We start from the raw sequence: 15,288 nt of genomic DNA, 5'->3' as shown, positions 1-15,288 counted from the left end.
CAGACAGTACACAGTACTATAAGAGTTTGAAAAGGGGTTGGATTAAGCAAAGCTTATGTTTCCAGACCCTAACAACACATCCTCCTTTTTGTATGATTCAAAGACTAAATTTCTAAACTTCCTAATATAATAATTTAAGTGAAATTATTTTAAATGTTTAGGATCGATTAGTATTGAAATATTGATATTTTTGACACTAGTCTATAACTTGAATAAAAAATTAAGCTGTACTATGCACCTGAACATTGATTCACATATATTTTACAGGATATCAGCAAAGAGGAAGCTCAAGAGGACCAGGCTGAGCAAGTCCTGAGGATCTGTGTCTTCCACACAAGTGAAGAAGATGAAGGTGCATCCAACACTGATGTGTTGATTGTTCTTGAATGGGCCTTGAAGGGACTGAGGTACTTGACAACTGTGGAAGTGTTGCAAAAGCCTGTCTCCTGCTCATGGGCATCATTTATGCCATGAACTTAAGTTACCCCCAAAAAACAAAGTACACTTTTGAAGTTTTTCAAAAGCTTCTTCTAGAACTTGATGTCCTTAAGCTGTCCCCGAAAATCCTGTCTCTGCGAAACAAGCTTGTAGCTTGAATGCACATGTTTGACCCCTGAGTTGTCCTTTCAAAGAGGGCGCTAAAAGAAAAATATGGCACAGTTGTTTCTGTGGCTATTTGTCTTTTTTCATATTTTTCTCTCATTTTAATGATGTAATTTTTATTTTAACTTGTTGCACTGTATTAAACATGTGGCCATGTTGAGTGGATAAGTTTTGGGGACAAAAGAACATAAGTTAGATCAGCATTTTCAAGTTAAACCAGAGGTTCTCAACTGGTGGGTCGTGGAGCCATTTTCAATGGGTCATTTTAGCCACCCTTAGATGAAATTTCTGTCATCATCTACTCACCCCCGTTTTGTCAACATTCATGCTCTTCTGGGAGTGAACGGCAATTTGGCTTCAAACATCCAAAAAATGAATCAAAAAATGTCTCCATACTGCTCATCTGAAGTAATCCAGAGCAAACAAAGCGGAAAACACAAGTTTGTAATGTTTTTAACAAACGTCTTGGCATGTGTGAGCTACAGGACACTTGGATTACCTCAGACAAGCAGTATGGAGACATTTTATTGATTATTGATTTATTTTTGGATGTTCAGTGGAAAAAACGTCTCTCAAACGTGAATAATAACAAAAATCATCTTAGGGTGAACTATACCTTGTTGTTGTTTTGCCATGCAAACTTGCTGGAAAATGTTTCATTGAAAAAATTATTTTTTCACTTGAAAAAAATAAACGGGTTGTTAAATTAAACAGTTGGATCATTTTTTCAGTCATTGTTTCAATAAACTGAAACATTAAGAACAAATTTAGGCAATTTAAACTGCATAAAAATTATGTAAAATGTTATGTAAATGTTACTTAAATATAGTCCATAAATAAAAGTTAGAAAAAGTATTTAAAAATTTCCTTGAAAAGCCATTGGTTTTAGGTGAGATTTTTCAGTTTGAATCAGTCAGAGTTTAAATAAAATTTACAAAGAATGAGAGTAAAATTCAATAACCATATTAATAAACATCAGTAAATTACCTGAGGTTTGCTAGTAAAATAAACTAATATCTGCAAGTAAAGTTTACTTGATGATTGCTCTTGTAGGATTTACTTACAATTTCTAAGTGCAAAAACTTTCCTAGGTTTTCTTAAGTAAATAATACTCCAAATTGTTTTCAGTGTATATTGGTCAAGTTTTTCGGTTAGTCTTTGATGAGGAGATGTTGGCTGTACTTGAACACACCAAGTGGATTTTCTCTCTACTATTGATTGATCATGTTCTGAAAAGGATGAACACAAAACAAATTGCAAGCATAATCATTAAATTGCACACAGTTTAACTGTTCTTCTTCTTGGTTGAATTACATTATATTATATTTTATTTAAGTTTAAAAAAATGCTTACCTGTGTGTTTTCTGACCAGATCTCTGACACCGTTTTCCCGTTGCCAGTGTGTCAATGTCTGGTTTTAGGTCCTGTGCTGAGGCAATGCGTAGAACAGCATGGAGGCTGTCATCCGTGAGGCGTGATCTGTGCTTGTTTTTGTTCAGATTCATTATGGAAAAAAACTGTTCGCACAGATAGGTGCTCCCAAACATGGACAGAACACGGGCAGCATGAAGTCGAAGCTGTGGCATCAAACCAGGGGGCAGCAGACGGTAAAAGTCCCGGATTGCAGAATCCTGGAACTTTGTTCTCAGGCCACTTTCGCTTTGAAGCTCAATTAGCTCCATCTGAAGGTGTTGGGGTGCAGTGCAGACATCGATGGTGAAAGGATTGGCAAAGATGTCAAAGCCAGACCGTTGTGCTCTGAAGTCAGAGAAGCGCCGATCAAACTCAGTCTTTAACAAAAACAGTTTGGTGGCTAACTGAGCACATGAAAAAGTCTCGGGAAATGAAGCTGACATGCTCTGACAGGGCAGGAAAGTGGACAAGATTGTCCTGTTTCACTTGCCACATCCATAAGTCCAATTTACGCTGGAAAGCCGTGATCGTGTCGGAAATTTGCGTGATGACTTGTTTGCGTCCCTGCAGCTTCTAATTCAGCTGGGCGAGATGGTCTGTTATGTCACACAACACAGCAAAGTCACATATCCACTTTGGATCTGATAGTTCAGTTATGAGTTTTCCTTTACTCTGCATAAAAAGAGCAATGTCTTCCCTGAGCTCAAAGAATTTCCACCCCTAATGTGAAGCATGGGGGTGGTAGCATCATGCTTTGGGGGTGTTTTTCTGCACTGTATTAAGGAGAGGATGACCGGGGCCATGTATCGCGAGATTTGGGGGAACAACCTCCTTACCTCAGTTAGAACATTGAAGATGTGTCGAGGTTGGGGGGTTCCAACATGACAATGACCCGAAGCACACAGCCAGGATAACCAAGGAGTGGCTCTGTAAGAAGCATATCAAGGTTCTGGCGTGGCCTAGCCATTCTCCAGACCTAAACCCAATAGAGAATCTTTGGAGGGACAAAAACTCCGTGTTTCTTAGCAACAGCCCAGAAACAGGTCTGATGTAGAGAAGATATGTGTGGAGGAGTGGGCCAAAATCCCTTCTGCAGTGTGTGCAAACCTGGTGAAAAACTACGGGAGATGTTTGACATATGTAATTGCAAACAAAGGCTACTGTACCAAATATAAACATTGATTTTCAGAGATGTTCAAATACTTATTTGCAGTTACATCATACAAATAAATAGTATACATCACACAATCATACATTGTGATTTCTGTATTCTTTTTTTTAGATCATGTCTCTCACAGTGGACATGTACCTACAATGACAATTTCAGAGCCCTCCATGATCTCTAAGTAGGAGAACTTTCAAAATAGCATGGTGTTCAAATACTTATTTTCCTCACTGTATATGCCCATGCATATTTCATGATGCTGACATGTTGTCATTATAATCAGTTTAGGATTTTTTATGAGTTCATATTCCATAGACCCTTTCAGTTGTGCCCTGAGAACCAACGGTCCAGGGTTCCCGGGGTCCATCCTTTTTCTTCTTTTAGGTAACTTAGCGGCTCCTAATGCCTTCATTTTTTCAGTGAAGCGGAATAAAAACTGGCGGCTTCGATTGAGAAGCCAGAAACGTAAATGCAGAGGTAATATAGAGTTTTCACAGGGTCAACACGATTATAAAACGTTTAACGTTGCTTACTAAATAAAAGTTAGCTTTGTAGAGATTGTGGGATTTTCAAAACCAAATAAATAGCACGCATATTTACAAAAAACTGCTTTGCTTTCCCATTGTGGTTTAAGTAAGACAAATTTTTTTTTCCTGTTGATGGATTTAGCTCTTGAAGCAAATTCACATGGAGAAACTATTTTTTACGTAGCATACTGTCAACCGCATATCTGATCCAACCATTTCCAGTAACATTTAATGTCAGAGCGTCATTTAAAACTAATCACTTTATATAAATTTGTTGGAGAGTTTCTGTGTGTTCCACTGTGGTTCCTGATTTACTTTCATTAAAACAAATGTTTCAAAAATAGTTTCTGCCTGAAATCTTTGATATTGACATGGATATGGCAAGGTAATATTTGAAGTGATGAGCCTGGTGTGCTCAAATGGCTCTTGGTGTGCTGTCATCACGGATGTACTGGCTGTCACCTCATCCTGACTGGACTGATATTCAGGCATGCTCTGTTTCTGGTCCACACAGTCCTGTAGATCAGCTTTCTTTTCTCATTGCCAATCCTTACTCAGCTGCTTCACTTGAGTTCATTCTCAGATTCCTCCAGTCTCAGGTAGCACAGACTGCTCATGTGTGCACCGATTTCCTGCTTCCCTTTTACACAACTTGCACATTGCACACACTGTATTTCGGAGTCATAAATGGTGTGTTAATTTCACTGAGTAGGTCCTTAATTAACAACATGTTAAAAGTGGGAGACAAACTCCCACTCCCAACAGTTAACAGGCTTGACATAAATTGGATTATTAATTCATAAACAATTCTTTTAAGTTTGATCACATATTGGTAGGATTGGGCAAGAACCGGTTCCATCTTTCAAAAATGTTGGTTTCATAAACAATTATTATTCCAATGTTATCGTGTTTTTATTGGAAACATTTGAAAATAAAATGGTTTTAAATCCAATCATCTATTCTCCCATTTTTGGTTTCCGTAGCAGCCACCGTATTTCCCGGCTTTTGTGTTGTAGCCATGGAGCACAGTAAGTGGCACTCTAGTGTTGCTTTACTTTACATTGAAAACGCCTGGAAAAACTGTAAACCACCATTGGATCTAAATAAAAATGTTCCTCTTACCTGTGAAAAAACTGTGACTCGTAAGAATCAAAATTGTGAAATTGAAACAATGTCCAACCCTATATTTTTGCAATTTAAAGTTTCCAACATCCTGTTATTTATGAGTTTTCTTTTCACCATTACCTACTGTTTGACTTATATATGTGACAGACTGCATTTCCAAATACTTGTAAGACAACACTCCTTTCATCTTAGAGCTATTTTAGACAGCACCCAGCATCACTATCCTAAAAACACATGCAATTCAAATATAGTTTGTCTACCAAGGGGTTTGACTCAATCAGTCGTTTGTACTTTGGTATGCTCAAGATATTGGTGTATCTTGGCGGCAGTTCCCACTGAAAAACATGATAAAAAGAAACCAGATGTGTTCAATTCGTTAGTCTGCTGGTTCATTATGTCGGTGAGAAAGGCTGTTGGTAAGTCCTGCCTTTTAAAAAGCATTATAAGTGTACTCAGTTTTTCATTTCAAGCCGTGTATAATACTCCTATGATATTATATAATTTTTTTTTTATAAAAAGAAGTGTTCATTGACTACATTTGCATCAAAATTTAAATAAAACATCCTGCCTACCTGTGAGCCAAAAGAATTTTAGTTGATGGTAATTTAGGATAAAAAATGTGTTGCTGCTGTGACAACATTGCTGCTGTCCTTGGCTTTGCAACTAAACCTAAATCCATGTTTTATTTCAATGGCTGCTCAAATGATGTGGTCATTGGCAAGAACGTTTAAGTTAATCTTCAAATAGTTTACTGAACATTTTTCTCCTCTCGCTCTGGTACAGATTGATTTTAATTAGCTTGTTCTAAAACTGTTGTGTGGGCCAGCCTAATTAACAAGAATGTGGTGCACTGTAGAAGGAGGTTTATTTTTTGTTCAAAAGTTCATATGCAACAGGGAAACATTAATTCCAAATTAATCACACAAAAAATTCTAAATGTAATTTAAAAGGGATATGTACGTTTTTAATGCTCAAGTGGTATTTGAGACTGGACGTACTCCAGTGGTAACTCAGTTCACATTGACAGTACATGCAAATAACTTTCCATTCAAAGGAACTTTTTCTGTATCCATTTCTGCCCAAGGAGCTTTGTTTCTGCTAGTCATCCACCCTTGTTCATGGATATATTATTAAACCCACTCCCTTTCCCCACAAACTAATAAAATAATGTTGTATATAATTCAAAACTCTCTCTCTCTCTCTCTCTCTCTCTCTCTCTCTCTCTCTGCAGCATGCAGGAGGCGAGACGTGGCTAATGTAATCACATTGACTGTCCGGTTAGTAATCTGGTCCTGGTTTCTTTGAATTTGTCTGATGATTTTGATATCCTTAAAGACAGAATTTTGATGATTGTCTTCTCGCTGTCTCTACCTTATTGGCTCACTAACGTTGATGATATTTGCTCTTTAACTTTTGAAATTTGGTATTGAATAAGGTTGTAACGATGTCAATTTTAAATCGTAATTGATCGAAATTAAATCATAATCTTGAATATGGAATGACCGATAGTGCCACGCCCCCATGTCACATCCGGTAGGGTTGTCTAGCGGACGGAAAAAAACATGTGTTGAAGTGCTGTGAGTCAATCTCCTGTAACTTAACTAGAGCCAGTCAATAGGTAGCATGGCAACTACAAATTGAGCCGGAAGTGTGTGAAAGTGTGGAAGTATTTTGGATTTTAAGTTTGCGTTGTTGACTAAAAAGCCACAGTTTGTAAACTCTGCTATGTGCGTTTACTATATTCTGTGTGTTTACCATTCTACATTAGCCTAGCATCTAGCGCATATTCTGCTTATAGCTTTATCCCAACAAAACCACATGGTTAAATTTTAGCTTGCATGCACGTTTTGTAGCCTAAACAGAGCAGCTTATATTGGTTATATTAGAGAGCAACAAGTTACCGTACTGCCGTGCGCCGAGTCGCCCTCTTTGCTATCAGTCTGCTCAGCTGATGTAAAGATGGGAATTGCGCATGCGTAACTTTGCGACAAGTAGCATACAAGATGCTAAAAAGAGACTTCTGTAATCAGTAAAAATGGACCTACATTACGAAGTGTGTTCACTGGTGGCTACAAGCTAGTTTGTCAGTTGAATGGCGTTCTGAGCTAACGTAAGCAATCACGTTTTTGAAATGATTTCCATCTTCTGTTATTGTTTGTAATGAGATAATTTTATTATTTCATTATCACAAATTTCAGTATGACACGTTATGCCGTAAACCGTTTAAATCTGAGCATGTGTAACTCAAATCTGCACTTGACTTCCATTGGGGAGTGACAATAACAATTGCCTAATCCAAGTGCCTTTCAGGCAGCGCTGCCTGTAAGACGACATTGGGGGCTTCAAACACCAAACTATGTGTGGTGCAAAGTAGAGGATGGATACCCGACCCGAGCCCGACGGGACCCTACGGTACCCGACGGGTCGGGCCGGATTTGGACAGATTTTTAGAAAGGATGGTCGGGTTCGGATCGGGCTCGGTCACATCAGCGCGATAAGGCATTGAACATTTTGAATTTAAAACAGCTTATTATGTAGGTAATGGCGCTTGTTGCCCCGTGTGCATTGATGCGCTCATCTGTTGACATTTCCCAATGCCTTCCTACACTTGCTTAATAAAAGCGGGCTTTCCACACAAACAAACCTACATGTGTCATTAGTATGAGAAACAAATGCGATTTTAACTGTGTCGGGCTCGGGTCGGGCTCGGACAGAAATATCTTAATGCCTGTCGGGCTCGGGTCGGGTTCGGTTACTGCTCTGTCGGACGCGGGCCGGGCTCGGACAGAAAAATCCGGCCCAATCCGCACTCTAGTGCAAAGCAACTGCACTCAGGATTTTCAGTAAACTTTTTTGGGGACAAATTGACAAGTTTCTAATGACTGAAGATATGTTATTGTTACATTATGTTATTAATAATTGTGTTAAATTTGGCAATTTTGGTCGGTACTTAAAAAGTCATTTGATACCCAGCCCTACTTTCATTTGTTTACAATTTTGTATATTTAGTCTTTCTAATACTCAATAAGTCTTTTTATCATATGTATAATAATTACTGTATATTGTTACTGTACCTTTTTTCTACAGTGATTTTCTACATTTACACATTGTCCTAGATTTTATTGCGGTTTCCTTGCCAACTTCGTCTGTGTCTGGATATCCTTCTAATAAAGGGAAAGAGATAAGTTCGCCGGCTGGCTATCACATGTTAAGGTGCTCTGGTGAGGTTCGACCACTGTCAGAGAAATGTTTATACAGACCCATATCAAGTCACCCAACAACACACCCAACATGACATGTTATCAGACTTTGCAGCAGTTTACTGCCATCAAACTATAATACATTCTGTATTGTTAAACAGGCTATACCAGTTTCATAGGACCACATGCTTAACTTTACAACCTAGCTACTTATCAAATTAAAAATGCACATATGCAAGTGGAGCTTCAAAGCAGAGATTTACATTTTAATTATATTCATAGATTTGTTTTATTTTAGTTTCTTGACGTAGTGAAGGTGCTGTAATGCATTTTACTCAGCCTGGTGCGATTAGTGCAGAGTAGTGTTACACTGCTTAGGAAGAAGATCTCACACACACACACACACACACACACACACACACACACACATACACACACACACTTGGCTGCATACTCACTGTTGTTCCTGCAGAGTGTGTGTAGGCGGGTTGGTGGGTTTCCAAAGGACACGTCCAAAGTTGTAGCAGAAAAGCCCAAGATACGGGCACTGTATGACCTCATAGCTACCTGCTGCCAATTATTGAGACAGAACCTTAGCCAAGAGACTGTGGTTAGTATACACACACACACATGTACACGCACACACACACACACACACACAAAAAAACAAACACACACACACACACACACACACACTCTTGCAGTGTGCCAGTCTCCTCGTAGTAAAAGACAATTCAACAGGCTCAGAAAGGATGAACTTTGAATCTTTGAAAACAAGTTTATTGATGCCTTGGAGGATTACTTTCCAGTTTTGGTTTCTTGCCTTGTCTCTGAAGTCGAAGGTCAGTGTCAGATATAGAACACCCAACAGTCAGTCAGCTTACTCACTTGTCAACCAGCCATAAAATCCTCTAAATACAAAAGTCTGCAGTAAACTGTAAGAATGTGCAGAAATGCTGAATATAAAGGAGGTACAGTAAAATAAGTTTTACGGTATCAAAGTAAATTATTATCTGGCTATGATCAGAAGAATGGTTTTCAAATTCAGATGATAAATGTGTTTGCAGACTACTGCAGTCAGAAAAGAGACAACATTGTAACTGTATAGAAAAGGTATGAAAAAATTAAGTGAAACCCTTAACCCAAACTATGGTGTTTTCAGTGTTTATTTGTCTAACTGTTTTACTGTTGGTTTTTAAATTTAATAATTGCAGCAATTGTATCTTTCCAAGAGTAATCTTGTTAAATAATCGTGATTTCAATATTGACCAAAATAGTCATCATTGGGTATCTGTATTTTATTTTTACCAATGATTCACCTACTCACCTACCAATGATTCACCTACTCACATTCAGTATGAAGGTAAATAGGGTGCAAAAGTGAGAGCGCGTAGATGCAATGTGAGCACTTGTAAAATATGACTTGAGAGCTTGTAAAAAAAAATCTGTACTCGTAGATGCGATGTGAGCACTTGTAAAATATGACTTGAGAGCTTGTAAAAAAAATCTGTACTCGTAGATGCGATGTGAGCACTTGTAAAATATGACTTGAGAGCTTGTAAAAAAAATCTGTACTCTTGTTGTTGTTTTTTTCACATGAGTCACTTTTCAAGTACAACCACAACTCGGGGATTACAACCTCTCGAATCTCTCACTGCAGTGTGCTCTATCGCATCACACAGCGGCGAGTCTGCGCTCTCGACTTTTGCAACACTTCTTGCGGTACATTTGGTGAAAAACTAATTTGTACCTGTGGACTTAATCTGTGGAGCTCTGAGCCAGCAGGACGGCCGGGGACAGCAGGGTTTCTATCGCCAGATGAGGGATAACCAGTGCTGCCAACTTTTCCCCAAACCTTGGAGTTAGATTTCGGGGGGCCGCCCCATATTTTGCCGTGTACAAAGCAATTTCTTTATGTCTTTATCCTTCAGGGTTTAAATTGGGATTTGATATATGTGGGGGGATGGGGCTCTCCCTAGGGGGGTCTGGGGGTATGCTCCCCCAGGGATTTTTTTTTTTAAATACACAATTAAATGGCACTTTCTGGAGAGAAAAAATTTAGAAATCAAGTGTAACATGATATATACAAAAATGTAGGGTTAAGAACATTTGCATTGTTGTAGTATCAACAGGTGTTAGGGCATTTAGCATTTACATTATTTACATTATTAATTTCTTATGATATAAGAACTGACCCAGACAATGTGCCAAACATAATGAGCCACATGAAGAGACGGGATTTGGGTCTGTGGGGAACAGGTCCAGGGACCCAAAGTTAAATTAATGTTGAGGGATAAACTAAGACCACTGAAATTCTAAAGAAGGAGAACCACTGAGTTACATAAATTCTATTCCTTTAACCTTTGTGCCAAGGCTCAGTAATGTTTGGCCCTCGTCCTCTGTGCCCCACTCACTGGATTTACTTTTTTGGGAAAATAAAGACTATTTGTTCATTTTATGAAACATTGAATGAATTAATTACAGTTACATTTAGAGATGCATAGAGGTTATAAAAGCACAATGGTGGCCCAACGTTGCAGTATTGTGTCAATATAGTATAGCATATATAGTTTTGTATATATAGTATAGTGTAGCTCAGATGTGTTTCATCAGATTTTTGCTCATATTTACAACTTATAACAACTTTTATCAAGAATGCATAGAAAGTAACGTTATGTCGCACACACAGTGACTATTTTTAGGAAGCGTCGGCTGAGCTTGCCGTTATTACCTTCCTCCGTTACCTATAACCTACTTAACACATAGTATCTACAAGCATAATCAGACCGGTTTTTACTGTTGTTATTGTCATACTATACTGTATATTTTATGTACTGTATACCAAACCCACCTACCTCATGGACATAACACCGCTCATAATACTTATTTATTCCAGCATTCTTTGCACTCATCACACTGTGTACACGTATGCTTGTATGTGTATGTGCTGTATATCACATCCACCTCTGACATGTACATAATAATAACAGTAATAATAATTCTACGTTACTCCTGCATCCTTTGCACTCTGCTCATTGCACTATTGTCTCAATCTGTCTATTTTATTTGTAGTGTAAATACCAGTATGTGTTCTCTATACTGTAGCTTAGCTGTGTTTGATTTTATTACTATATTACAGTTTTACTGTATTATTGTATAAGTAAGCACATCATGAGCAGTGTACAATCCAAGAGGTTAATTTCTTCTATGTGTACACCAGAGATGCTCACAAGTCTTTGAGCTAGAGTCCAAGACAAGTCTCAAGTCTCTCGGGGTTATTACTGATGTTGTCTCACCTGCTGCATTCGATCAAGGCTGCTTATAAAACTGCATAGGTTTAAGGAATAATGTAACTATAACCTGTTTTTCACAGAGCACAACCATGTAATGTGCAATGTAATCAATGACAGCTTAAACTACTACGACTAAAATGTCAGTCAACACACCACCAGACTCTCAAACAAGTGTAACGTTATAACTAAATAAAACTGTAACATGATCAACAGCCAATCTGTAATAATTAACGTGATGGCAGCCTGCGGGACGTAAATGATTAGCCTACATTAATTGACTACCACAAGTTTGGAAAGTAACCAAACGCTCATTCATCTTCTCATAACGAACGACAGTCAGAGTAAACCTCCCGAAGGTTGTAGCTGAAGCAACAAGCAAGCTAACGTTAGGCCAATGCTGAGCTGAACATGTTTACTCACCACAGGTTACTAACCTATTTTGCGTTCAGCGCTTCTTTGTTTGGGTCTTGTTGTATGAAGTTTTAAAGCCAAAGTTTATGATGAATGGCGGAGCAGCTGCTGGTGTACACACATTCACGACGTAACACAAACACGTAGTTTGTTTTACGTCGTGAATGTGTGTGAAGATGATTTGCTACATCTTCCGTCAGCTCTAGCCACTGAAAAGAAATAAGCAAAGAAATCAGGCCAATTACAAAAGCTGGTCAGTCTGACGTCATGTTGCCTGGGCTCATTACTATTCATGAGCTAGCCCAGTTGCGCTGGGTAAAGGATGCTGAAAGCCAGGCTCTCATTGGCTAGGTGTTAGCCAGTCAGATTCAAGCAGCTTAGCTTATTGATTATTAATGAGAACTGGCACAAATCCAGCTGAGTCTTCCTGCAGGTTTTCTATACCATGCTAGAATGGCTTGAAACAAGGTAACCAAGGAAGGCATTTTTTCCACAAATGTTTTTACAGAGTCCATGGTAGAACTTCAGACATTGCCACAAAGTAATTAAATATGTGTGGCAGGGCAATTTATTTGACCATGCTGCAGTTGTGTATGTTTGTGGTAAAAGAGGCTTGGCTCAACGAGGTGACTATACTGAATAAGTCGTATCCCACATGTATGGACTTCTGTAAATCCACAGAAATGGGAGACACTGTTTATCCCACAAAATTATTTCAAATGCATGTGGTTTGACATTATAAAATTCAAACATATTGCAGTAGATTTTTTACCCATTCCGACAGCATTCCTTAAGGGATGGAAAAATGGGTCTGTTGATTGGTTGGTCGGTACACTGCTTTGATCCAGTCTGGAAGATTTATCTGTCATATGGTTTGCTGCTAAATTTATACACTCATGCAGTGTTGTAGTCTCGGAATTAGTAGAACAGAATTTCCCTTTGGGGATCAATAAATTATTTCTGATTCTGAATCAACCACATTTTCTCGTGGATGAAGAGGACTCAGAATTCTTTTCTGCATGGATTGCATTGTCTAATTCTATGTGTTGACATCATTACTGTGATTGGATGTACAACTTCCTGCTTCCAATGCAACCAGTACCTTAACTCATTTCTAATTTAAAAATTGTTGCTGTTAACCCCTCTCCCCGCCCCTTAAATACCACGCACCCCCAAAAAAATGAATGCGGGAGACATGACAAGCTCTGGTGGTCTCACCCTATCTTGGTCTTGGTCTTGGACTTGACTCTGACTCAACCCCTCAAAGTCTTGGTCTTGTCTCGGTTGCGTTACACTCTTGTCTATGTGAGGACTTGGTTTAAGTGGTCTTGACTACAACACATGGTTCCTAAACAATGTATTCTAATGACTTTGGTAATCCCCTGACTTTTTCCCTAGCATCATCCTGAGGACATTTTGGATTTTAATTGCAATATCTTACAACTATTGGCTTAGATGAATTACTTTGTAATTTGTAAAAGACATTAATGGTTCTCAGAAGATGAATTAGAAACTTTGATCCCCTGACCTTTCATCCAGCGTCCTCATAAAGTCTGAGTACCTTAACAATCAATGACATCCCTTTAGCCTCAGCTGTACTTTGTGTTTAGAGCAATTAGCAAGCGTTAGCGTGTTAACATGCTCGTCTAAGATGATGATTATACCATGGCTATACCATCTAGATATCAGCCTGTACGCATTGGCATTGTGAGCATGTTTGCATGACATAACATTAGCATTTTATGTAGTATTCTCACAGAGTTTATAGCATGATTGTAGGCTCTTAGTCTTGTTGTAATTCTTTACTGTTTTTTAATAATTCTTTATTTTTTGTGTGATTCGGCACTGTGCTGACCTGATTTGTATCTAGTTATCGCAGTTTTAATGCTATCACATTAAACCATTGTTACTGGTTTAGTAATGGGATTTTTTTTTTCTAAATAAATAAGTAAACATATAGAAATTAACTTGACATTTGTGTGGAAATAAAGTGCCTTTTTCATGTAAAGTTCAAGTATTGCATTCCTGATGCAGAAAAAGCATTGAAATGCATTGAAATGGCCCAGGATACACACATAACTATGCTCACTTTTCAAAATAAGGTGTACAAATATATATATATATATACAAATGCATTATTTTGATTACATTCAAACAGGTAAACAACATATTATCCCTTTGTCACTTTATAAATTAAAATATCCCACTAAATTGGGAGAGAAATTCCTTTATTTTTGGATTTTGGTTGATGAATGAAATCAAATCCTGAGAATACTTTTCAATTAAGGACTACTCTGATTACAGACAGACAATTAAGCATTTTTATTGTATCAATTTGGAAATCCAAAATTAAAGTCCCATATTTGTATTTGCTTACTGTTTATATTACTTATAAGCTGTTATTTAATTAAAATGTGTACCATCCTAAGTTAAAATCTCTCTTCATTTTAGTCAACTATCGTCTCTACTTTTTCATCATGAAATCAGAGATGGCCCGTACTCAAGTACAAGTACAGATACTTACTCTGGTAAAAGTAGAAGTACTGATTTAACTTAACAGAGACTTGGACTCCAGGTTAATAAGGTTCTGACTGAGTAGCAAGATATAAATTCAGTTGTGATTCTGTGAGAATTTACAGATCCAGTTTCTGTTTTTTAATCTTCCCCTTAACATGTAAAGGTATCACATGTATGTGTTTGTGCTCAAATATAACTTCAAGCTTAAATTAACTGAAAACATAAGTTATATGACATACAGTTCTCAAGGACTCACACACACAATCTCAACTGATTATCCTCCGGACAGATATAGTGTGTTCCAAATCGCGCACTTCTGTACTAAATACTAACTTTTTGAGTACACTTCGTTCACATTGTCGAAAGTGCGGTCAAATGCAGTACACTTTAATACCCGGATGTTGTACTCAAAACGGCCAAAAAATTGAGTGCGTATCGATGCACACTTTCCACACTCAACGGTCGCCATCTTGGCTACGTAGCGGAAGGGGCGGGGCTAACAACAGTCGAAAAACTTTTCATTAATGGCGGCCGTAGACGCGATAGCGGGGACGGCAGAGATATACAAATGTAAGTTGAACATGAGTCTTTTTGCTATTCCTATAACATTTTATGTACCTGTATTTGTATATTTGGTTAATCTTAAAGTTTTTCATGGTATTTTTATCGCGAATTATAACGTTTATTGGTACCGTAATTTGACATGCTAGCAAGTTAACCTTAGCTAGCTAACAGCGGCAGTTTAACCATACACGGCAAATCATATAAGCTAACGTTACATGTGTTGTAGTACGTTGTTGTTTATTGTGTTAAACTATCGGCCCACTGTAGAAAATGTCAGCGTTAGATGTATGATCTTGTAAATATAGCTTCACAAAGCTGCAAGCGTTAGAAGTCATGTTAAAGTACGTTAATGTATATTACAGTGGTGTTTCTGCCCTGATCTGATTCATATAATCGTTAGGGACAGACGAGGACACGAGGTCCCTCATTGAGTGGAGGACGGTGAACGCCTCCAGCTTCACAGGGAAGCG

The 15,288-nt window shown here is 38.1% G+C and overlaps 1 long non-coding RNA gene across 1 annotated transcript in view; it reads right to left on the bottom strand.

Moving 5' to 3' along the window:
• Positions 1–15,288, bottom strand: part of LOC117957733 — a 29,356-nt gene that overhangs the window by 3,570 nt on the left and 10,498 nt on the right. Inside the window, exon 2 of the long non-coding RNA XR_004659573.1 lies at positions 11,251–11,314. This is a non-coding gene — a long non-coding RNA (uncharacterized LOC117957733). The remainder of the gene's footprint in view (positions 1–11,250; positions 11,315–15,288) is intronic.

This window comes from Etheostoma cragini, chromosome 15 (genome assembly GCF_013103735.1).
Source record: "Etheostoma cragini isolate CJK2018 chromosome 15, CSU_Ecrag_1.0, whole genome shotgun sequence".
Lineage (NCBI taxonomy): Eukaryota > Metazoa > Chordata > Actinopteri > Perciformes > Percidae > Etheostoma > Etheostoma cragini.
Note: the sequence above shows the minus strand (reverse complement) of the source record. Positions and strands in the feature narration are given on the sequence as shown.